This window comes from Vulpes vulpes, chromosome 16 (genome assembly GCF_048418805.1).
Source record: "Vulpes vulpes isolate BD-2025 chromosome 16, VulVul3, whole genome shotgun sequence".
Taxonomy (NCBI): domain Eukaryota; kingdom Metazoa; phylum Chordata; class Mammalia; order Carnivora; family Canidae; genus Vulpes; species Vulpes vulpes.
In genome coordinates this window covers 51,528,799-51,550,977 of record NC_132795.1, presented here as the reverse complement: position 1 = coordinate 51,550,977, position 22,179 = coordinate 51,528,799, and the positions used below count along the sequence as shown (strand labels likewise).

General features: G+C 60.8%; 1 long non-coding RNA gene across 1 annotated transcript in view; it reads right to left on the bottom strand.

Annotated features, from left to right (window-relative positions):
- Positions 1-1,975: 1,975 nt before the first annotated feature.
- LOC112934063 (uncharacterized) overlaps positions 1,976-22,179 on the bottom strand; it is a 62,562-nt gene continuing 42,358 nt past the window's right edge. Inside the window, exons 6-11 of the long non-coding RNA XR_003237804.2 lie at positions 9,605-9,709; positions 8,480-8,683; positions 8,146-8,294; positions 7,286-7,667; positions 4,779-6,533; positions 1,976-2,997 (exon numbers count right to left, since the gene is read on the bottom strand). This is a non-coding gene — a long non-coding RNA (uncharacterized lncRNA). The remainder of the gene's footprint in view (positions 2,998-4,778; positions 6,534-7,285; positions 7,668-8,145; positions 8,295-8,479; positions 8,684-9,604; positions 9,710-22,179) is intronic.

Sequence of the window (22,179 nt, the reverse complement as noted above, 5' to 3'; positions counted from 1 at the left end):
CAGAACAGTGACCCTGGACCTCTGAGCCGATGAGCTCACCCGTTTCTGAAGGAGGCGACGTTCCTGAGCGGTGGCCGGGATGCTAACAATAACCAGGCGTGGTGCGGCCTGATTGCAGCTGCTAAAAATAGCAGCTCATTCCAGAGCCTCATCAGGGGAGAAAGGGCGACGAAAGCAGGTTTGCAGGCGTGGAGGGTGCGGCGGGGGAGGCGCAGAGGGTCTGCACCCCAGCACCAGAGCCTCGGGGCGGCTGCGGGCCTCTGGGAGCAGCACACCTGCCTGGCGCTAAAGATGCCCTGGGTCGGCAGCTGAGCACGGACGGACTTGCCGGGCGGCCCGGTGGCTCCCTGTCCCCCCCGTTGTGGGGCTTCTGCTGCTTGGAGCCTGGCCTGTCCCCGGGAAGCAGGACAGACGCCATGTGCTCCGAGATCCTGCTACCCGACCAGGCCCCACACCCCCTGCACCCTCCGCAGCCTCACCTCACTGACCCTTTGCCAGCACCCTGCCTGTGTTGCAGATGAGAAACCTGTGGCTGTGCCATCCGATCCCCTCCTGGGGTCCGGCCCACGCTCTGCAGGCCGGGATGCAATCCTGCCTCTACCCTGTATTGGCTGTTGACCTTCTGCAGTGGTTGTGCCCCTTTGGGCCTCGGGGCCCCGGTCCGTTCCATGGGGATATCCACGGTACCCCCTCCTGGTGTTACTGTGAAGACCCGGAGGGCTTGGCCCCGTGCCGGGCAGGTGGGCATGCTGAGCAAGGCCAGCTCTGACCACCACCATTCATGTCAGGGGTCTGTGGCCACCCTGCAGGCCTCTCCATGCCCAGAGTGTGGGCACATTCCCATGGTCCAACCCCAGGGCCTGGAGCTGGAGGTGATCCCGACAGGAGGACGCTAGGCCCACTGGGTGGGGGTCCCCGGTCCAGGGGTCAAGGTCGTGAGTGCTCCCAGCCTCGAACCTACACCCCGTCCCCATGGGAAGCCCCATCCCCAGGGATCAGGAGACCCAGAGGTGTCTCCACGAGGGTCTGCATGGTGGCAAATAGCAAAGGCTGTCACAGGACAGTGTCCTGGGGAGGGGGTGGGTGGACTCCTCGGAAAGCTCACTGACCGCCCCACACCAGCCCTGGGCACGTCTGAGCACCACTCTCCATGGAGGCCGCATCGCAGACCATGTGCCCAGCTGGGGGCCAGGGTGCCTAGGCTCACCCTGGGTGGGCCGGGTATGCTCGCTCACCTGGCTGCAGGGGGACACAGGGGACGTTAGCCAGCTGCCTCTCCTGCCACGGCGCCTCCATGCCCCGCACCTGGGTCCCGAGCCCCGCACACAGCCAGCCCCCCAAAAATCACACACCAACCACAAACGGGACAGGACGCGGTGTTCCCACTCCCTCTCGTGGCCCGTCCCTGGCCTCCGCCCTCCAAGGACGGCCGCACCACCCCTCCCCACCCAGGCCTGGGGCACTGGGCCGGCTAGAGGGGGAACCGGGTGCTGAAACAGATCTGTCTCCCTGTCCCCGTGCCTGCTCTGTCCACCGCCCCGAACCGAGAGCCTGGGGTCTCACGTGGGGAAGCACTTCACAGTTTACGAGGCCTTTTTGGTTCAGTTTCCGTCCCCCATCCTGCCCGGCAGGAGAACACATTCCTGGGCGACTCGGATGCTCAGAGAAGCCGAGCAGCCTGCCCGGGGTCCCAGGGCAGCGAGGCCAGGCCCAGCCGGCCCCCGGGTGCAGCTTCTACCCCTGACACTGCCCAAGGAGCAGGCGTGTGAGCTGACCCCTGCCCCAGGCAAAGGGACTTCGGGGACGTGGCAGACCCAGGCACCAGGGTAGCCAACCAAGAGCTCCGGGGCACACACCTGGCCAGAAGAAACACCCACCCTCGCCGCCCGGGTGCCCTGGTTTGCGTCCGCTGCCACAGCCATCCCCCCAGGCCCACAATGCCAGGACCTGGGCACAAAGTGACCATACATTGACATATTTTTTTTTTAAGATTTTATTTATTTATTCATGAGAGACAGTGAGAGAGGCAGAGACACAGGCAGAGGGAGAAGCAGGCTCCATGCAGGGAGCCCGATGCGGGGCTCGATCCCGGGACCCCAGGGTCATTCCCTGGGCCGAAGGCAGACACTCAACCCCTGAGCCCCCAGGTGCCCCTGTTGCTGTCATTCTAAGGGGAAGGATAAAGAAGGAGGGTTGAGGTCAGATCGGCAGAGCCCGGCCTGAGGGCTGACCTGTGAGCCCTGTGTGTTGGGGTGACTTATACAGCATCATCGTGGCGCTAAACGTGGTTCTCTATCCTTGTGTTTTATTTATTTATTTATTTTTTTATCCTTGTGTTTTAAAGTCAGGCCTGGGTCCTCTGCGCGCTCAGGGGCTGGGTTCCTGCTTTGCCCTGCACTGTGTGTCTCCCCCAGCCCAGGGGTCGGCCCGGGAGCATGGCCTGTGGCTGCTTGGCCTTTCGGTCCCCTCGGAAGCCCTGGCCCTAGATTCCCGGCTTGGGACCAGTGGAGCCGAGGGTCCCCGTGGTCTTCAAAGCCCCACAGCCTGGGTCTTCCCTGGATTCCAGGGCTCACACTCCGGTTAGGAACGAGCTCCCGCGAGGGACAGGCACCGCTCTTGGATTGTCTTGTCTTTGTGGTGGCATTTGCAACAGATGGCAATCGTCAGGCTCGAAGCTGTTTTTTATTTGTGACTTTGCCTTTTCAGAGACGATCGTTTCAGGCTTCATTTTTCTTCCTGGGGAGATAGGGGCGGCCTCCGGGAGAGCCGAGTGCCTCCTCCAGGGGGGCCTCCCTGCTCTCACCTCCTTTGCTGCCTCCCAGGAGCTGTAGGGTGGAAGGCAAGAGCCAGAAGGCAGGCCACCCAGGACGGTCCCGGTTCTGCCCCGGGGCACGTTGCTTCCCCTCTCTGGCTTTGACCTTGCCATCTACCATCCGAGGGGTTTCATGATTGGCATCTGAGGCTGGGGGTCCCGCGGTGCACGCCTTGGGCTGGGCCCTGGGGACAAGGACATGAGTCAGGCCTGGAGGACATCACAGGCTGGTGGGGGAGGTGGCCGCCTACGTGGGTGGTGGTCACACAGAGTGGGATCAGAGCTGGGGGAGGGATTAGTCCACGTGGGGGGCCGGGGGGGGCGGCAGCAGGGCTTCCCAGAGGAGGCGACAGGCAGGCAGAATGGGTCTTCGAGGGCTCTTTCAGGGAAGGCCTGGAGGAGGGACGCGCAGAGTGCGATCGGGGCCAGAGGGGTAAGTGTGGGGATGGTGTGGCCACGAGGTCGCGGGAGCACCAAGAGCCCAGGTGGGTGGACAGCCGGGCGCGACTGGGGGCCGATCTCGGACCTGGCACTTGCCACCCCTACTCAGAACCTCAGGCTCCTTTTGGGAGCAGTGGCCTGATGAGGTGGCCGCGGTCCTGCAAGGGCCCGAAGGCCCACATCTGGGGATAATTAAATCCTTACAATCAGGGTTTTTGTAACATCATGTTAATTATAACGAATGCCTGCGCGAGGTGTGTCCGTCAGGGTTCACTTGGGAAACCAGAAACCACTTACTTGGGGAGGAGGGAGACTAACCCTGGGGTACCCTCGAGCCTGGAGGCTGGGGAGCGGTGCTTCAGGACTCCACGATCAAGCCTGTGGGGAGGGGTGCGGGGGGCGGGGCAGGGGGGCGGCGCGGAGTCCTGGGAAGGGGAGGGGCTCAATTTGGCTTCCGGAAGGCCCTGGGGGCAGTTGTGGGAGGGGGGCTCGAGGTGGCACAGCCCCCACAGCTCCGTTAGCTCGGTGAGAGCCTGGGGTCCACTGGGGCCCTGGGTTCCTCGAGGCCCCTTGCTCAGGCTGGTCGTCGTGCTCTTGCACCAGGACACTGTACCTGCATTAATTTCCTGGGGGCTGCAGAGTCCAGACAGGCTGGGCTATCCTGACGTCTTTATTTAGCGTCTGGAGTCATTTTATAGAGAAAGGCTGCCCCTCACCGACTCCTTGGTCGCCAGGCAGTGCCTCCCTACAGGAAAGGCGGGGTCAACGCTGGCTTCCTCCCCTGTGTTCTGCATGGACCAGTCGGCTCCCTGTCATCACTGGAGGGTGAGCGGGGGCCCCTTCCCAGGCGCCCCCCTGAGCCCCATAATGGGCACGTCCTGAGGGCAGGGACAGGGTCTGGTTTAGCTGTGACCCCGAACCAAGCAGAATGGTCCCCATACACACCAGGCAGACTGCTGGGCCGGAAAAATCAGCCCTCTCACCCCACACAGAATGAAACGCATCATTGGGATGATATATAAAATGTGCAGGCACAACATGTGGGACGTTGGTCAAACATAAATGTGTCCGTTTCAGTGTCAACTTGGCTGAGCCAGTAAGCAGGGCCCCCCTGCTGAGCACCGTCCCCACCGTCCCTGCTGGCACTGCCAGGACGCGTGGCGGGCGCAGCATCTCACAGAGCTGCCGGCAGGGGCCTTGTGAGTTCGCTGATAAAAATAGTCACCTTGTGGGGCACCTGGCCGACCTGCCTGTGTCTCTGCCTCTCTCTGTGTCTCTCATGAATCAATAAATAAAATCTTTAAAAAATAAAAAAGAATGACAGCAACAGAATGGGAGTTACGCCCTCTCTTGCCCAGGACCTTTGCACATGTCCCTTGGTCTGCAACACCTGCTCTTTGTCATTTCTTCACCTATCACTCTGTCCCCGGGCAGCCTTCTCCATCCCTCCATGGGGCCCCCCAGCCCTGGTGCCTCCATGTCTCCAGCACTGACACCCCCACCGTTGCCCCATGGAGTTCCTTACCCTGAATCTGGAAGGCCAGACTTGGTCGGTTTCATTTCCAAGGTCCGGTTGCCCTGTACAGCGTGGTTGGTATACAGCTGGTGTCTAATAAATGTTAGTTCCTGTTTTCCTTGCTCGTGTTTGATCTTCAGTGCTCCAGAGGATGGGCAGCATCATGAGGCTGAGAGGCAGGAGGAAGAGGCAGCTTAATGATGATCTGGTTCTAGTTCACCACCTACAGGTAGGGAAACTGAGTCCCAGGGAAGAAAAGGAGTTTGCCTTGAAAGACACACAGCAAAACTGTTCATTCATTCATTCAACAAATCTTTACTAAATGACTGCTATTTGCACAGGGCCCGGGCTGTTTCTCCTTGTGCCACAGCATCTCCCCTCCACGTGGAGTCTGGGCAGAGGCTCGGGGTCACACCCCTGCATGCCCCACTTGCTTTTCACTGCCGGAGGGAGGCAGGGCCAGCTGAGGAAGCAAGACCCAGAGAGGCCAAGTGATCAGCCTCCAGCCACACAGCTGTGAGTAAACTATAGGGCTGGAACCTGGGCCCACCTGCCTCCTCCTGCCCCCCTGGGGAGCACGTATGCATGGGGGGCTCTGGATCAGGCCAGGGCCCGAGGCCACAGTCACTTGCTGGGGAGCTCTAGGAGGGGGCTGCTCTGGGGGGCACTGAGGAAGGTGGGAGCCCTGCTCCAAGGAAGACCAGGGCCTTGGGGACTTGTGACAGTCCCCTGTGTCTTTCTCCACTTATTCCTCTGAACAGCACCCTGAGTCCCCCTAGGGCTCTTCGGGGCGGCACAGTCACTCCCCAGTGACACCTCGTGGCCCCTCGCGTCTCTGCCTCGGACACAGCTAGATGGAATTGGGGTGCTGCGAACAGTCACATGACCCGGTGTCTGGATGCTGGGCCCCAGGCAGGCCAGGTTCTGTTGCTGAGGTCCCGGGAGGAGCTTCCTGCATCGTGGGCTTTTCCAGCACTGGAGCGTCTGGAGGGCGGAGGGGAGAAGAATGTCCCAGAAAACGATGCCCTTCCTGGATGAGTCCCCAGGACAACAAACAATGAAAAGAGAGGGACAAAGGTCCTCTCTCTGGGCTCTCCTGCCTCCCCCAACAGTGCCCATCGCAGAATGGGTTGCTATGGTGATGGGATGGGGTGCCGAGCAGGGAGGGGCTTGTGCAGGAATTGCAAGCAGAGGCAGGCAGAATTCCTGCTTGGAACTGAGGAGGGACAGCCCTCTGCCCTCCTCGGTCCCCCGAGGCCTGTGTCGGGCCCTGCAAAGGCCCGCGGAGGTCCCTCTCCCCAGCACCCCAGCCCCGCTGCCGGACCGGGGATCTCTGAGCGCCGCCTCGGCAATTTGCCGGAGCGCGCCTGCAACTATTTAAGTGGGTGACTAGATCCATTGTTCAAAAGTTATCTTTAGACAAGAGCATTTATCAAGTTTAATTAACGTGTCAGGGACTCTGGTGCAAGAGATTGCTCTGAAGGCAGTCCTGATAATACTAATTTTTCTACATTATTGCCAACTCGGCACCGAGCGCTGAGCAGGAAATAGACCATTAGTGCCACCACCACCAAAAACAGAGATGATTTCCTCCCCTGGATCAAATTAAACGTGCGTGGATGCCCGAGTGGTAGGAGGCTGAGAGCCCGGCAGACAGCTGGGTTCTGCGGTCCTGGGCCGAGACGTGGGGGTGCCGTCTGAGCGGCCTTCGGGTCCAGGCTGGGCCAGGAATGGAATCCTCACATCAGGCTGGTGTCTGCTTCCCTGATTTTGCAAAAGCAGAATGTGAGGTCCAGGGAAGCTCCATGGTTCATCGGGGCCTCGTGGAGAGTGGTGCTGGGACCCTCCACCCCACCCGACCTCCGGGTGGCGAACTCCAGCACGCACCCCGTCGCCCATGGGCTCCGATCCAGGAGGTGAGCCTCCCGACACACACACACACACACACACACACACACACACGGGGTGGACAAGACAGCTTTCTCCTGGAGCTGACGTTCTGCTGGGGGTGCACACATCGGGGGCAGGGGAGGAAGGGGAAGAAAGGGGGCGGTGGGAGGATGAAGGAGGAAGAAGGAGGTTGAAGGAGGGAGAAGGAGGATGAAGGAGGGAGAAGGAGGGAGAAGGATGGAGGAGGAAGAAGGAGGGAGAAGGAGGACGAAGGAAGGAGAAGGATGAAGCAGGGAGAAGGAAGGAAGAGGGAGAAAGGGAGGAGGAAGAAGGAGGGAGAAGGAAGATGAAGGAGGGAGAAGGATGGAGGAGGGAGAGGGAGAGAGGAGGAGGGTGGAGGGAGAAGGAGGAGGAAGGAGGACAAAGGAGGGAGAAGGATGGAGAAGGAAGGTGAAGGAGGGAGAAGGAGGAGGAAGGAGGAGGAAGGAGGGAGAAAGAGGAGGAAAGAGGGAGAAGGAGGAGGAAGGGGGAAGAAGGAGGGAGAAGGAGGACAAAGGAGGGAGAAGGAGGAGGAAGGAAGGAGGAGGAGGAAGGGGGAAGAAGAGGAAGACAAAGAGGCGGCTGACCGGGGCATCCTAGAGCTGGGAGCTGGGTCCACGCAGAGGCTGGGGAGAGGATTGTCACCCAGGCACTTGGTCACTGTCGCAGAGTTAACGGCACAGGTGGTGGAGCCGCTCGCCCTGGGCTGACGTCCTGCTCCCCATGGACCAGCTGTGTGACCGTGGGCACCTCGCTTCACCTCTCTGTGCTTCCGTGGTCTCATCCGTGACACGGAGAGGAAATCTCGGACTTTCAGATTTGAGGAGTTCGCAACAGCCCAGGACAGAGGACGGGCGAGACCCAGGATGCCCCAGCCCTGTGCCTGTCCCGGAGCCCTCGGTGAGCGCAGGCCACCGTGGGTCCTGCAGATAATTTCAGGCGGGTTGAAGATAAGCTCCCAGAGGGATGCTGTAGGGAGACAGACTTCAGCTCAGTGGAGATAGAGGGACCCCAACAGGTGCTGCACGGCCCGTGTGGGAGTGAGCCCCCCGTCATGAGAGGATGGAAGTCAGGTCCCCCGCATTAGCCAAGTTCAGGCACCACGGCCCCCGTGCTCCCTGCTACCTGCTCTGGACCCGGGAACACGTCTCAGCCCTCCTGCCCTCCTGCCCTCCTGCCCTCCTGCCCTCCTGCCCTCCTGCCTCGGGGAGGACGGGCCTCCCCAGGAGCTGCCTCCATCTGATGACAAAGTGGCCAACGCCGCTCCTCAAGGTCTGGAGCTCCAGGGAGCACAGAACCTTCCAGCAGGTGCTTGCTGCAGCCGCAAGGGCCCAGGTGCCACTTGCCCAAGAGTGCAGGGTCCCACCACCTGGCTTCGGGCCCCTGCCCCGGCCACCCCCTCCCTGGGCCTCTCCATCTCCCGGGGCCCCTTGTCCTGGCCACTCACTGCTGGCCGACAGTGTTGGGAGCCTGCACTCAGCTGGGTCCCAGGTTGCGAGACAAAGGCCACTGGCTCCTGGCTCCCTTACCCACCAGGTTGGCAAGTGCTGCTAAGAGCCTGTGGGTCTTTATCTTCCAGCTCTAAGTGGAGGATTCCTGGGGTGACACAAGATCACATTCAGAGTCCCTGTACGGGTTGGGGTCCTGATGCACCTCCTGCCCCAGCTTGGGACCTCCCACTCTCCTACCTACCCCCCCCCCCCAGCAGTGGCCTCTCTGTAAGCCCCAGGTGATCATCCACGTCTGCGTCCACGGTCGGGTTCTGGAGGGCCGACACCCACCTGATAGAAGCATCTAGAAGGCAGCCTGCAGTCAAGACACCGGGCAGGGGGCTGAGCGGAGGGCGCTGTCCTAGCACCCCCACAGCCTTGTAGGCGCTTTGGGCAAGTCGCTGTCTGTCCCTTTCTGGGCCTCAGTTTCCCACCCATCGGAGGAGGGGTAGAAGGGACGAGCCGGGCCCTCACGTCTCCGGGTCTCGGCATGGCCTGCAAGGGGGTGGGGGCAGCTCTTTGGGATTGGGGCCTGCATCGATGAAGAAATGAAGGAGGTAATTCTTCCCCAAGGGCCTCAGCCCCGTCCCTCACTGACAGCTGGGGACACCCCTACAACTCCCCACCTAGTTGCGCGAGGACCCCGCGTCCGCCTGGCCTCCCTCTGCCTCTTCCTCACCTCACTGAGCCTTGCCCCGGTTCTCTATCCTTCCGGAAGACAGATCATGGGAGCTGACGCCCCATTTCCGTCACCTGGAGGCACCACCGAACGGCTGTCAGGGCCACTGGGTCCTGATAAATTCCCGCCACGTTCTCATTTGCAGAATCATCTCAATGCTGTGTGATGAGCCACTGGGCTCTGAGGCTTGGGAAGATGCTAGAACACCTTAGGATGGGCGACGTCCTCATCGCCGAGTGCCTGGACATCTCAAACCCCCTTACTGAGCGCCCCAAGCGCGGGGCTAGAGCACCACGCAGCCACATCCCCCGGCCGCCTGACACCCTGCAAGGTCTCCTGTTGCCCGTGGGGAGGTCTCTGTCCCTCCTTCACCAGCCAGATCGGGTCTGGCTACGCAACAGGAAACCCTGAAACAAGAGAAGCTTAAATGGGATGGAAACTGGCTCCTTGGGATCCCTGGGTGGCACAGCGGTTTAGCGCCTGCCTTTGGCCCAGGGCGCGATCCTGGAGACCCGGGATCGAATCCCACGTCGGGCTCCCGGTGCATGGAGCCTGCTTCTCCCTCTGCCTGTGTCTCTGCCTCTCTCTCTCTCTCTGTGTGTGTGTGACTATCATAAATAAATAAAAATTTTAAAAAATTAAAAAAAAAAAAAGAAACTGGCTCCCCATCCTTCCCAGCCCAGAGACGAGACACCCAGAACCAGTGTGATAGCTGGCGCCTCACGGGAGACACTTGCATTTATATTTCTGCTCTTCCGTCCTCAGCACATGGCCTATGTTTTCAAGGTCACCTCTTAATCCAGGGTGGCTGCTGGAGCTCCAGCCATCACATTCTTATCAGACTGGAAGGCAGAGAAAAAAGCCAATCAATTACAAGGTCCGCTTCTGCAGCTGAGCCTTTAAGCACCAAAAGTCTCAGCATTTCTGCTTATACCTTAGCCAAGACCTCATCCCGAGGCCACACTTCTCCACCGAGAGGTCCGTCAAGGACTTTACTCCCAGAGGCAATGTGTGCACCCCAAGCTCCGGTCCTTTTTGGGATGTGAAGAAACGGAAGAGGGGGTGTCACAGGGCATCTGGCAGCCTCGGCCACTCGAGGCTTCAGACCTCGGTTCCCATCCCGTGTCCTCCAGGAACCCCTCCCGACCTGACCCCTGGCTCCATGCAGTCTTGGCCCAGCCCCTCAGGGCCCCCAGAGCCTTCCGCCATCCCTAACCCACTCCCCAGGGCAGAGGGTCCACCACAATTTTACGGGCCCTCCCCTCACCACCCTGGCACCTGCCGGAGAACCCCACTTTGAGAGCCACTCAGGTAACCAGAAAAGGCAGTGCCGGCCCAGCAGGCAGGGTGGTGGCGAGTGGGGCTTTCCTGCCATTATTTATAAAACACAGATGGACACCCCCCTTTACAGTTTGCAAGGTATCCTCTCATCTCACCTCACCCCCAGCCCCCTCTGGCCTCGCCAGGGAGGTTCGACGAGGGGCCCGAGGCCCCAGGCCTGAGCTAGAACGGAGTCCAACCCAGGTCTGGCACCTCTTCCCATCCGTCTTCACTGCTGGCTTTGTTCCGGCCACGGTCAGCTCTCCCGGGAGGATTTGCCGCCTTTCCGGAGCACCTACTATGTGCCGGGCTCCTCCTCATGCGTCCCATACACCGCCCTGTCTGACACTTGTGCCCGACCCCGGTGGCGGCCACACGGTCCCTTGTATGGAGGCGGGCGCTGGGCTGCGGGCTCCCCAGGGGCTGGACTCAGGATTTGAATCCACCTTGTCTGGCTCCACACCCGGGGCTGTCCCTACCACCCCGCGCCTTCCACACACCGAGGGCCCTAAGGAGCCGTTGGCAGCAGCTGCGGTGCCCCCAAGGTGAGTGGGTTCTGGCGGCCTTGCTCGCCGGCGGCAGGCGCACCTTCCATGACCGTGACCGTGACCATGACTGTGACCACAGGGCTTTGTTCTTAGGCCTTTCCCAACAGACTCTACAACCACCCGGGTTTTTTGTTTTTTTGTGTTTTTTTTCATGTTTAGTTCCCTTTTCTCAGGTCCTCAAGTTCATTATCCCTGGACAGAAAAATTTCTTTTAACTCCGAAACAAGTCAGTTCAGGTGGCAGAGCTCATTACCCGCCTTGTGTCCCTGGGAGCGGGGGGGACACTTGCTCTGGCCTGGAAGCGTCGTTGCAGGAAGCACCCCGAGAGGGCCACAGTCGGCTCCAGCGTCCACGCATGGCCGGTCCCTGGCAGCGGCTGAGCCCATGGGGCCTCCGAGCGCAGCTCCCACAGCTGACCGAGTGCCCCGAGGGCTTGAGTCATGTCCCCCAACAACTCACCCTCACCCAGGAGCGACAGGAGGTGACCCTGTCTGGAAACAAGGTCCTTGCAGGCATGATTGGTTAAGGATCTTGAGGTGAAAGCCTCCCCGATTTGGGGTGAACAAAATCCCAAAATTGGGAGACTGCTGCTGCACACGGTGAGCGCCCTTCTGGGAGCGACACCCTGGGTCCTCCTCCCACTTGCCCACCTGCATCCCTCTCTGCCTCCTGAGCCACGACCTGAGCCTCATGCACGGGCCGCCCTCTGCTGACCTCTCTTCTCCCCTCCACCCCTTGCCACCCACCCTGCTCACGAATCACCACGTCCATCCCAGCCCGGACCCCAGTGTCCAACCGGCTGGTCAAACAGAAGCAGAAGTCTCTGTGCTCCTAAAACACAGCGTCCCCAGGCCACCGTCCTCCCCTCCCGGCTCAGCCCCCGAGCTCCCCTGCCTATTAACGGCAGGCCCTAAGGGTGCCCAATGAGCCAGAGCCGGGTCCTAGGAGAACAAGGTGGCAGAGATCATTGGGAGGGAGTTTGGAGTCTGACTGAGCCCTAAATAGAATTCCCGGACCACCGGCTCCCAAAAGCCTTCCTGCTCCCAGGATACCGGGGTAGGGGCGGTAGGGGGCTTCTCTGAGTTCCCCCAGCCCGTATTCATGCTCAGGGCTGATGTCCTGCTCAGGAAAGGCCTCGAGACCACGTTCTTCTGGCTTCCTACCACGTGCATCTCAGCATGTGCCTCCTCATGGTCACAGATGGCTGCTGTGCAACCAGGCGTTTGCCTCCACATTCCGGGATGTCAGACCCAAAGGCTGAAAGTCACAAGCCATCCTCTTGGAAGCCTTTGCCCTTTTATTGGAAGGCAGAAGCTCTCCCCCCAGGAGTTCTGCTCGCCTCTCATGGGCCAGCAGTGGGTCACGTGGCCAGGTCTAGCTGCCAGGGAGGCTGGGAACTTGAAGGTTTTGCCCTCCAGTCTGTACATCAGAGGGAAGTTAAGGGAGCAGTGGGTGGGACTGGAGCCCATCAGCTCCGGGTCAAGCATCCCCGCATCCCAAGCAGCTCCAGGTGTAGCCACTTCCTTCTTCCCAGGCACCCCTGGCCCCCGCTCGAATCCACCCTGCCACCTCCTGTCCCTTGACCCCTGCCTGCTCCGATCGCCTCTTCGGCTTGGCACGCCCGGCTGTCCGACCCTCGAGCACCAGTCACAACCCCAGCTACAAGGCCACCTCCTCCTGGAAGCCGTCCCTGACCTCTCCACATCCGACGCCCGCCCTCCCCGCCCGGTGGAGCACACCCCTTGCCGCCTGCACATCTCTTACCCACTCACCGGTGTTGGGGTCGCCCCTGCCCACCTTGTGCGCTTCCTGCTGGCACAGCCCCCAAGCCAACCAAGGTCAGGGATGGCACCCGGCCCAGATGGGCGTCAGCGAGCCCCGAGCTGCGATGGGGGCTGAGCCAGATGGGGAGATTCCCATCCCAATGTTCCAAGAAGTGGGGACATAGAACAGCTCTGGGTGGCAGCGGTGCAGCAGAAGGGGGTGGGGGGGTGGGGGATGTTGCTTGTGTGACCTCAGAAATGACCCCGTGCATGAGCGGGGGCAGGCGCAGGGGCCGCCGGGTTTTCCAGGCGGAGCAGACACCCAGCAAAAGCAGGTGCTAAGGGCCTCTGTCCGCCCTCCCTGGGTGCCAAGCCCGCTGAGAGGCCGTGGTCCCCCCCAAGCTGAGCAGATGGGAGACGGAGACCGGAGAAGGAGGGAGGCCACCCAAGCCCCTCGTGAGCCAGGGCCTGGCCGGGGACGTGCACATCTGAGTCTGGAGGCCACACACGGGGCCGCAGGGAGGGCGAGGCCAGAGCCCCTGGGACCTCACCTCCCGGGGCGCCCTCAAAGCTCAGCCCCCAGGCCGCTCGTCGGGAGCTCTTCCTGGGGAGGGCAAAGCAATGGTGCGGGCGGTGTCACAGGCTCCAGACATCGATGGTCAGCCGGGTCAGCCCGTCGACCCCTTCTGGCCCCACGGTAATGTCCCAGTGATGGCCCGGCCCAAGCTGCCAGCGGCTCTCCTGGGCTCCCCGGCCTCTACCTCTCTGCACCCCCACCAGGCCCGAGCACGGGGTGTCTTCCCGACCTAGCAGCTGGAGCCATCCCACATCAGGCCCCTCCTGGTCCCCCCCTGCTCCTGACCCCCAAGTGCCCTCCAGCCCCTGAGGGTCTCATGTGACCCCCACCCCACCGATGTCAGCCCTACTTGCCCTCCTGTCCCTCCAGGAAGCCCCTGTCCCTGGGCCTCTCCGCTTGCTTGAATGTCACCTTTCGACCATCCTGGGTAAATTTGCCAGCTCTGCGGGCACGTGGGGCCCCAGGGCATCCGGGTCTCCACGGACCTGCTGCTGCTGCCCACCCTGCTATATGCTCCATATGAATGTGCATGATCTCGCTGACACCCCTGCTAGGACGTCAGCCCCATGGGGCAAGGGTCTCCCGCTGTCCTGCTCTCACACCCCCACCCCACCCACAAGCTCCCAGAACAGCACCTGGCACCCAATGGGCACCCACTCCGTCCTTGCTGGCTAGAGCAAGAAGAGATGGGGCCAAGGTGAATCTGGGGGCAAAGGGTGGTCGCCCGAGTGTGGCAGGGGCTGTGGCCACGGGGACACATCCGAGGCTGGCAGGGAAGCTGGGAGGCTGCCTGAGAAGAGGGCTCTGCACTCAGACTGGCTGTGGGAGGGGAGCTGCTCGGGGTCTCCAGAGAGACCCAGGAGACGGGGGTCCCCAGACCCAGTCCCAAGGGCAGCTCTGCTCTTCCAGGTAGGGGGCATCGGGCAGGCCCCAGCCACCATGAAGCCCACTTCCTCTTCTGCCAGAGGGGAGTCATAGGACCCACCTCAGGGCCGCTGTGAGGGCCGTGGGGTCCGTGAGGATGAAACATGCTCCGGATCACAGGAGCATTTGGCCTTTGCTGAGCATGAGCTCCGCCTATGCCTGGCTTCACGGCGGGGAGCCCTTTAGCATCTGGGCCAAGCGTGCATGTTACCCCTCAACTGCTCCAACTCCCTCCATCCTTTGAGTCTTCATGCTGAACACCTGGAGCAAAGCGAATCTGGAAGACAGCAAGGTGGGTGGTGTTCTGGACTCCATCCCGTCCTGACCACAGGGGAGTGGACGCCCCTGAATGAAGCTCTAGGAACAGGGAAAGCGCAGCGGGGCTGTCTGGTCCATCATCACCGTGAGGTCTCCGGAGCGGCTAAGTCACCGCAAGGGCACCCCCTACAAGAGGATCCTACATAGCTGGGCGAGCCCCTGTGTAGACGGTCAACACCATCTCCCCATCTCCGGGAGAGGAAAGAGCAGGGTTTTCCAGGCAGGGCAGCCTCCCCTCTGCTACGCCCCCAGGGCAGGCCTGCAAGCTGACACCCAGCCACCGTGGACAAAAGCCAGAGGACGAGGAGACTGACATCGGGAAAGAGGGGAGCCGGCCCCAGGGGCACCCCAAAGTCACCCACGTGTGCGTGTGCATCATTTCACAAACACTGCAACACGGTTTTTAAAGAAAACCCGAAGAGGAAAATAATAAGAGGAACTGGAAGCAAATACGCCGATGCACCAGAACAAACAGACTATTAGGACGGAGTCACCCGAGCGTGAGCAAGATGAAAAGATGCCATGGCAACCGTGCAAACACTCGGTATCCAAGGGGGGGACCTTCGCAGATGCAGAAGGGAGACAAACAGTCCAAGACAAACAAAATCCACCAAGAAACAGAAGGAAAGGAAGGTCTCCTCGACCGCTTCACGCTGTGGGATAATCGAAGGAAATCGAGAGTTCCACCAACCGAAATCCGCGGAGGAGATCCGAAGACAACAGATCCCCTCGGCTGCAAGGCGGAGATGTGAGACCCCAGGAAAGAACTTAAGGACAAAACGTGCTCTGGACCAGTAAGTGGGGAGCTGTAGAGAAGCTCACATCCTTCCCCACGTGGCTCAGATGTCCCTTCTCGCCCAGGTCCTCCCGACCACCGTCCCCCTCCCGCTCTGCTGTCCTCACGGTCCTTACGACTTCTCTCGGTCTCTAGGGTGTATTTATCCAGCTAATTGTCTCTCATCCCCCACACACACAATTTCCAAGAGGAAGACTCTACCTGTCTTGCCATTGACCCAACACCAGGAAACATGCCTGCTACCAACTAGCATGCAGTGAATGAATGAATGAATGAACACAACAGATGGAAATAATGATATGGGGGAAACTCTGGAGTAGCTGCAGTGATCGCAGCTGAGAAAGACAAAGAGAAGGGAATTCGAGAAGGGTTCCTAGATGTGGGAAGTTGTGGGAAACATCACCACACGAGGGTGGTTGGGGTCCTTGAATCACAGCCCCGAGGACGTGCGACAGATCACGTCGTAGACACCCAGTAGGAGAAGCCCTCGTGGGAGGAAGACGCCATGGAACTGAGCGCTCCAGAGGGCACCCCACGCCACAGATTTCTCAGCGAGGTTATGGACTGGACTTCAAGGAAACAGAAATCGGTCAAGCAGAAATCCGTCAAGCACTTAGCGTGAAAAAGAAAATTGTTTGCAAGGAGGCAAAGAGCTGCCGACGCTGATGGTGTAAGGCAGGGAGATGGTTTGCCTGAATTTTAACAATTCCTCCCATTGCTTTTTCATTTTATCTGGACAACGTAAAAATTAAATGCACTATTTTCATTGACAGTCTTATGGGGTGAGGGGCGCCCAGGTGGCTCAGCAGGTGAAGCATCTGCCATGATCCCAGGGTCCTGGGGTCGAGCCCCACGTCGTGCTCCATGCTCATCGGGGAGCCTGCCCCTCCCTCTGCTTGTGCACACTCGCTCCCTCTCAAATAAATAAATAAAATCTTTTTTTTAAGATTTTATTTTATTTACTCATGAGAGATACAAAGCGGGAGAGAGAGAGGCAGAGACACAGGCAGAGGGAGAAGCAGGCTCCATGCAGAGCCCGACGTGGGACTCGATCCTGGATCTCCAGGATCACGCCCGGGGCTGCAGGCGGCACTAAACCGCTGGGCCACCCAGGGTGCCCCAAAATAAAATCTTTTTAAAAACAGTCTTAGATAGGGACACCTGGGTGGCTCAGCGGGTGAGCATCTGCCTTCAGCTCAGGGCATGGTCCTAGGGTCCTGGGATCGAGTCCCACATCAGGCTCCCTGCGAGGAGTCTGCTTCTCCCTCTGCCTGTGTCTCTGCCTCTCTCTGTGTGTCTCTCATGAATAAATAAATTAAATATTTTTTTAAAAAAAGTTTTATGTAGTGAGATAACATTTATCTATTTATTTATTTATTGGGGTGGGGGGAGTGACAGAGGGAGAGAGAGAATCTTAAGCAGGCTCCATGCTCAGCACAGAGCCCCACACGGGGCTCCATCCCACAACCCTGAGACCATGACCTGAGCTGAAACCAAGATCAGATGCTTAAACACTTAAGCCACCAAGATAACGTTTTCATAAAAGTCTCTCTCTCTCTCTCTCTCTCTCTCTCTTCCTTCATTCGTCTGGAGTGATGTTCACATCATATAAAGGGTGATCACTTCTGGGTCACAGGATGTGGGTCCCTTCATACCTTCAACATTGTACCTTTTCTGATTTACGGGCATCCTTTTGGATGGGTGTGTCGGTCATGTGGGCTGCACACGGGCATTCCAGACCTGTCCCCCAGGCACCTGGTGGGATCACACTCCCCCGGCCCCCAGGTGTGGTCAGGTGGTGTGCTTTGGCCTGGGGAATGTGAGAAAAACCCGTGCTGTCACTTCAGAGGTGAGGCTTTGACGTCACTGATCCTCAGGGGTTGTTTGTTACTGCAGCACAACCTAAGTTGTTCTGACTGATACAGTAAGTACGTATAGTTTTATAAAAACAACAGAGCATGGGGCACTGGGTGGCTCAGCCCGTGAAGCATCTGCCTTCGGCTCAGGTCATGATCCTGGGGTCCTGGGATCGAGCCCTGCATTGGGCTCCCTGCTTCTCCTTCTCTCCCTCTGCTGGATTTGGGGGATGGGGAGAGGAATGGAGCCCACACAGGGCCCCAGGCTGAGACCCTCAGAATGGAGAAATTCTCGGTGGTGGGAGTTCCTGGGCCAGGGGCAAGATTGGAGACACTGGTGAAGGCCACTGTCTGCAACTCACTACCGATTCCCATTATCTAGAATCTTCTGCATGTGAGGCATAGGGTGGTCAGTGAGAGAAGTGCTTTGGGGAAACCAAGGACTAAGCAGGTGGGAGCCCCATGGGGTCAGCGCCGGTGGTGAGACACAGAGAGACCTCGGGGTTGGGTCTAGGAGCTGGAGAGGCTCCACGGAGCTGGAAGCTGAGCCGGAGGAGACCGGACATCACCAGGAAGTGGGCATCCATGGATACTAACAACAGAAGCAGTGGGGCCTGCCGAGCCCCAGGTGCCACCCAGCCTGGCTCAGCCCAGGACACGGGCTCAGAGACAGACGTGATTTCCCCCAAGGTCACCCAGCTCCAAGGGACAGCAGGGACCCAGCCCCAGGCAGGGAGCTGTCATCCCCAAGGGAAGTAGGTGAGAAGGCCCCGACGAAGAGACCTGGGGGACGTCCCTCCTCGGCTCCCATTACACGCGAGCAGAGGGCCCTGTTCCATGAGCACAAGGTCGTCCCCAGCCAGGACCTCCTTATGCCGTCATGGCCCCAGGATGCCTCCCTGAGGAGCCTCCTGCCCTTGCAGCTTGGGGGGCAGGAACCCCAGTGGGTGGCAGGACTCCGTCCTGGGCCTACAGCCGGTCACCCACCCTGGTCCAGCGGTCCCAGCCCTGGAAAGGCTGGAATCGTCACCACGCCTTCCCGATCCCTCCCGAAGACAGGTGAGCCCACTGCACACAGTTTGGAGTAATTCATCCCCCAAGAGGGGTCCTTCTCTGTCCCGAGGACCGACCGGAGATAGGATTTGCCTCCTTTGTCACCCTGCAGGGGTCCCTCCTGCCTTTGGCTACCCTGGTGCCAGCAGGCAGCCCCCCAGCTAACCCCCTGCCTTATTCTGCACCGTGCAGGCCCCACCCAGCCCCCTGTGCTCGCAGCCCGTCCAGAGACACAGAGACCTCCAGTCCCCCCAAACCGTTACTACAGCCCTTTGGAGCTACTTTTTTTCTTTGCCAGCGATTGCAGAGCTAAAACCATGGAGGCAGGTAGGGGGAGGCAGGTGCGGGGAGGAGGGGCGCTCCTGTTCCTGGGAGCCTTGCAAGTGCCACCTGGCAGCCCGCGCAGCCTCTCCTGCTGCATCTGAGTGTGCAGGTGGGAGGAGAGACTGATGGGGACAGAACAAAGCAGGCAGCAGCCTGGAGGGGACCCTGGGGGGGGGTGGGCCCGGGCTGCTGCCCTTGACCCTCTAAGGCAGTGGCCACAGAGATCCCCATGCTCTTTGGGCTGAGACTAGCAGGGCATCCAGCCCTAGTTCTCATCGGGGGCGGGGGGGGGGGGGTGCCTGGCATTTATCAGGGTCTATGACACACGTGCACTGAGCACGGGGCACCCCAAAGACCACCACGAGGAAGTCACGTACCACGTCCTTCAGAGAGAAACCAAGGCTCTGGAATGGAGACGGACAGTGCTGCGGGTCAGGGACAGGCCAGGTTTGGGGTGGGGGGATTCGGGGAGAGCCACCACTGCCCTTCCCGGGGGCGTTCCTCCCGGATGAGTGTCCTGTGGCCATTATAACAAGTGACCGCGAACCACGCAAATGGATTCTCTTCGGTCAGACATCCAAAACCAGTTTCCAGAAGCTAAAGCCAAGGTGCCGGCAGGGCTGGGACTGCGCTGGGGACACCGGAGGGAGTGGGTTCCTCGCCTCTTCCAGCTTCTAGGGGTGCCTGTGCTCCGGGCTCATGGCCCGGCATCGCTCGGGCCCCACGCCTCCTCTTCTGACCCTTGTGCCTCCTTTTTACAAGGACCTGGTGAGGACCCGGGACCCACCCGGATAATCCAGGCTAATCTCCCGTCCCGAGACCCTTCCCTGAATCACATGTGCACGGTCCCCTGCCCCTGTAAGATGACACAGTCGTAGGAGGCAGGAGTTAGGGGTTGGGCCTCCTCCTCGGGAGCCTTCCTCCGGCCGAGCACACCTGCAGTGGGGAGGGGAGGTGGCAGGAGCTGGCCCGCGTGCGGGGCACCTGCACACACGGGCTCCTTGTCCTCGCAGGGACCCTTGAGGCAGTGCTGCTGCGGCTCCACCTTACAGGTGAGAGGGCTGAGGCGGAGCGCGGCGAGCTAACACCGGCCAGGCGAGGCAGCCAGACTCCCGCTCAGAACTTCGGGGTGGCCCCTAAGGGGCAGCGAGCGCCAGGGCCCCTGCGGATCCTCCCCACCGCTCCACTCAGAGGGTCTGGGGATGGGGCAGGAGGCCGCGTCTTCCCTGTTCTAGCACATTCTGGGCGATGCCGATGCCCCTGGCGCAGACCACACTCTCGAAACCCCTGCCCCAGGACATAGGCCGGCCGGGGGTGGCGACCCGGTGGCCCTGGGACCACGGAGAGCGAGCTGGCCTCTCTCGGATGCAGGTCCTGGAGGTGTGGTGACCTGCCCCCTACGGCCAGGGAGGGGTCAGTCCTCAGGTCGCTAAAGGGGGGATGAAACCATGGTCTGCCCCGGGCCGGGCCGGCGGGGACGTCAAGCAGGAGGCAGAAGACGGGCTCCGAGGGCCCCGGCTCGGGGTGGGACTGTGCGTCCCATACACGGGATGGGCCCCAAGGGAGCGTGGACCTATAGTCCCAGTTTACCACTAAGGCGGGGATGTCGGCCCGTTCGTGGGAGGCTCCCGGGTGTTACCTGAGGTCTAAGTCGAGCAGAAGGCGCTCGTGGGGGGTCGTCTCTATGTAAGCTTCTGGGAGTCACAAGGGGACACTGGGGAAGCACGCAGGGAGTGATCACAGCGACCACCCGGCCATCCGACTCTCCTGACGCCCCTCAGTGCCCCCTGCACAGCTCACGCCCCCTGGACACACGGAGCCCACTCCCCCACCCCCAGGTCAGCCTGGACCCCTGTTGGGGGGCGTCCCCGGCGCTCCTGTGGTTTCCGCACCTGGACCAGCTCTGCCCTGGGAGCCTCGGACCCCAGGGCCCCTGTAGGCTGCTCCTCATCCACGGGACCCCCGGGGGACACCCGGCTGACCCCCAGGCCCCCCCCTGCAGCAGGGCTTTCAACCTCTGGGGTTTAATGGAGAAAAATGACTTCCCACTAAAATATTCATGCCAGGCAAAGCCTAAAATAGGCTGGAACGGAAGGCGGGCAACTTTTGTCTAGAGCAATGTGATGCTTCGAGGCTGTCCCTCTGTCCCCTCCCCACATGCACACACCCCACCCAAGGCCCTGGGACGCCAGCAGGACGGGCTTGAGGGCGTGCAGGTGCGTGGGGCTGGCCACCCAGAAGCAGCCCCCTCAGTTTAATGCTCCCCTGATATTCCCGATCCCGGAGCAAGCACCCCACAGTTTCGTTTGGCCCCACAGCCCGCCAATTACGCAGCCGTCCTGGAGGCCCAGGGAGACACCAGCACCTGACCCTGGGGACACCAATGCTGTCCCCACCAGCATTGGGGGGGGAGGTGACAGTCACAGTCCCCAAGATCTGTCGCCATCATACCCATCTAGTCCTTTCATGCTTACACCGGCCGCGTGTTGCAACCCGTCAACAAGAACACAACCCCGGCTGTAGTTCACACCTCCCCAGCCCCGGGCTCTGCGCCTGGCAGGTGCCCAGCCACCTCACGTGACCCCCCAAGAGCCTCTGAGGTTGACACCACCTCACCCCCTTCACCACGAGGAGCCTTGTTGGCCCAGAGGCCAAGCCCCTTGTCAGGTACTTCGAAGACCAGGCAAGGGGGGGGGGGGGGGGGGTCGGGGGTGGAATGTTCTGGAAGAGACGGAAGGCCAGGTGTCTGGGACAGGAGAGAGGAGGTGTGAGCAGAAGCTGGCAAGGAGGGAGGGCAGGCCACCAGGGACTCGGGGTCTGGAAGCAGCCAGCAGAGTGCTGGACAAGGAGCTCGATGGGAGGAGCTGATTCGGGGGGTCGAGAGGACGAGGTCCTGCTGCTGCCTCACTGTCCAAGCAGAAGCCGGGTGGCACTTGCTGCTCCCACACTGGACCCTCAACAGCTCCCCAGGACCTCCTCCTCACCCCCAGGGCAGCCTGTGAGGTCGCGGGCCTGGGCCAAAGCTGTGTCCTTCTCGCCCTTCCTCCCTGAGCTCCCAGAAACCAGGTCACCCTGTGTCTGACCCCCAGGGGCTCCTCACAGAGGCCGAGGGGCCCCATGACTCTGCCACCTGCATAGCAAGGGGCCAGAACAGGGACAGCAGCCACTGGGCACCCACTATACACCAGTACTCATGCCAACAAGATTTGCAGATGGAGTGGCAGTGCGTGTTTGAGAGAGGAGTCGGGGCAGGGGGCAGACTTTGGGTCTGAGCCGCCACCAGGAGGATGGAGCGGGTTCGAGGAACCGCCAGGTGGCAGGGTGGCTGGACCCCAGGTGGGGGGATATCTGGTTGGCAGGGGGTGCGTGAGGATCCGGGGAATCGGGGAGCTCGGGTGGGGTTTCCTGGGATGGGGTGTGAGAGAGGAGAGAACGGGGGACATGGGGAGCAGGGACACGAGGGGAGGCAGCCAGCAGGGGCGAGGGGACAGTGGGCAGCAGGGGCCTGTGTTCTGAGACACCCAGATGGCAGGGACTCAGGCAGAAGGGCCGGACCATGATGTGACAGGTTAGCTGAGTTAGTGAGAGAGCAGCCAAGGAAGTACAAAGTCCGGTAAAGGAGTGGCCGGAGGAGCCACCCAGCATCGCCTCCGCCCAGTTGTCCCCGGGGCGCGGGGTCCCTCCGATGGGGCCCGGCAGCCAGGCCTACCTGTGCCATCATTCACAACCTTTTTTCCCCAACAGACACCCCACGCTCCGCCGCCGGCAGCTTCTCCTGGGAGACCACCTGATGGTGACACAGGTGTCACACCACTTGGTGGCAGGAAACAACC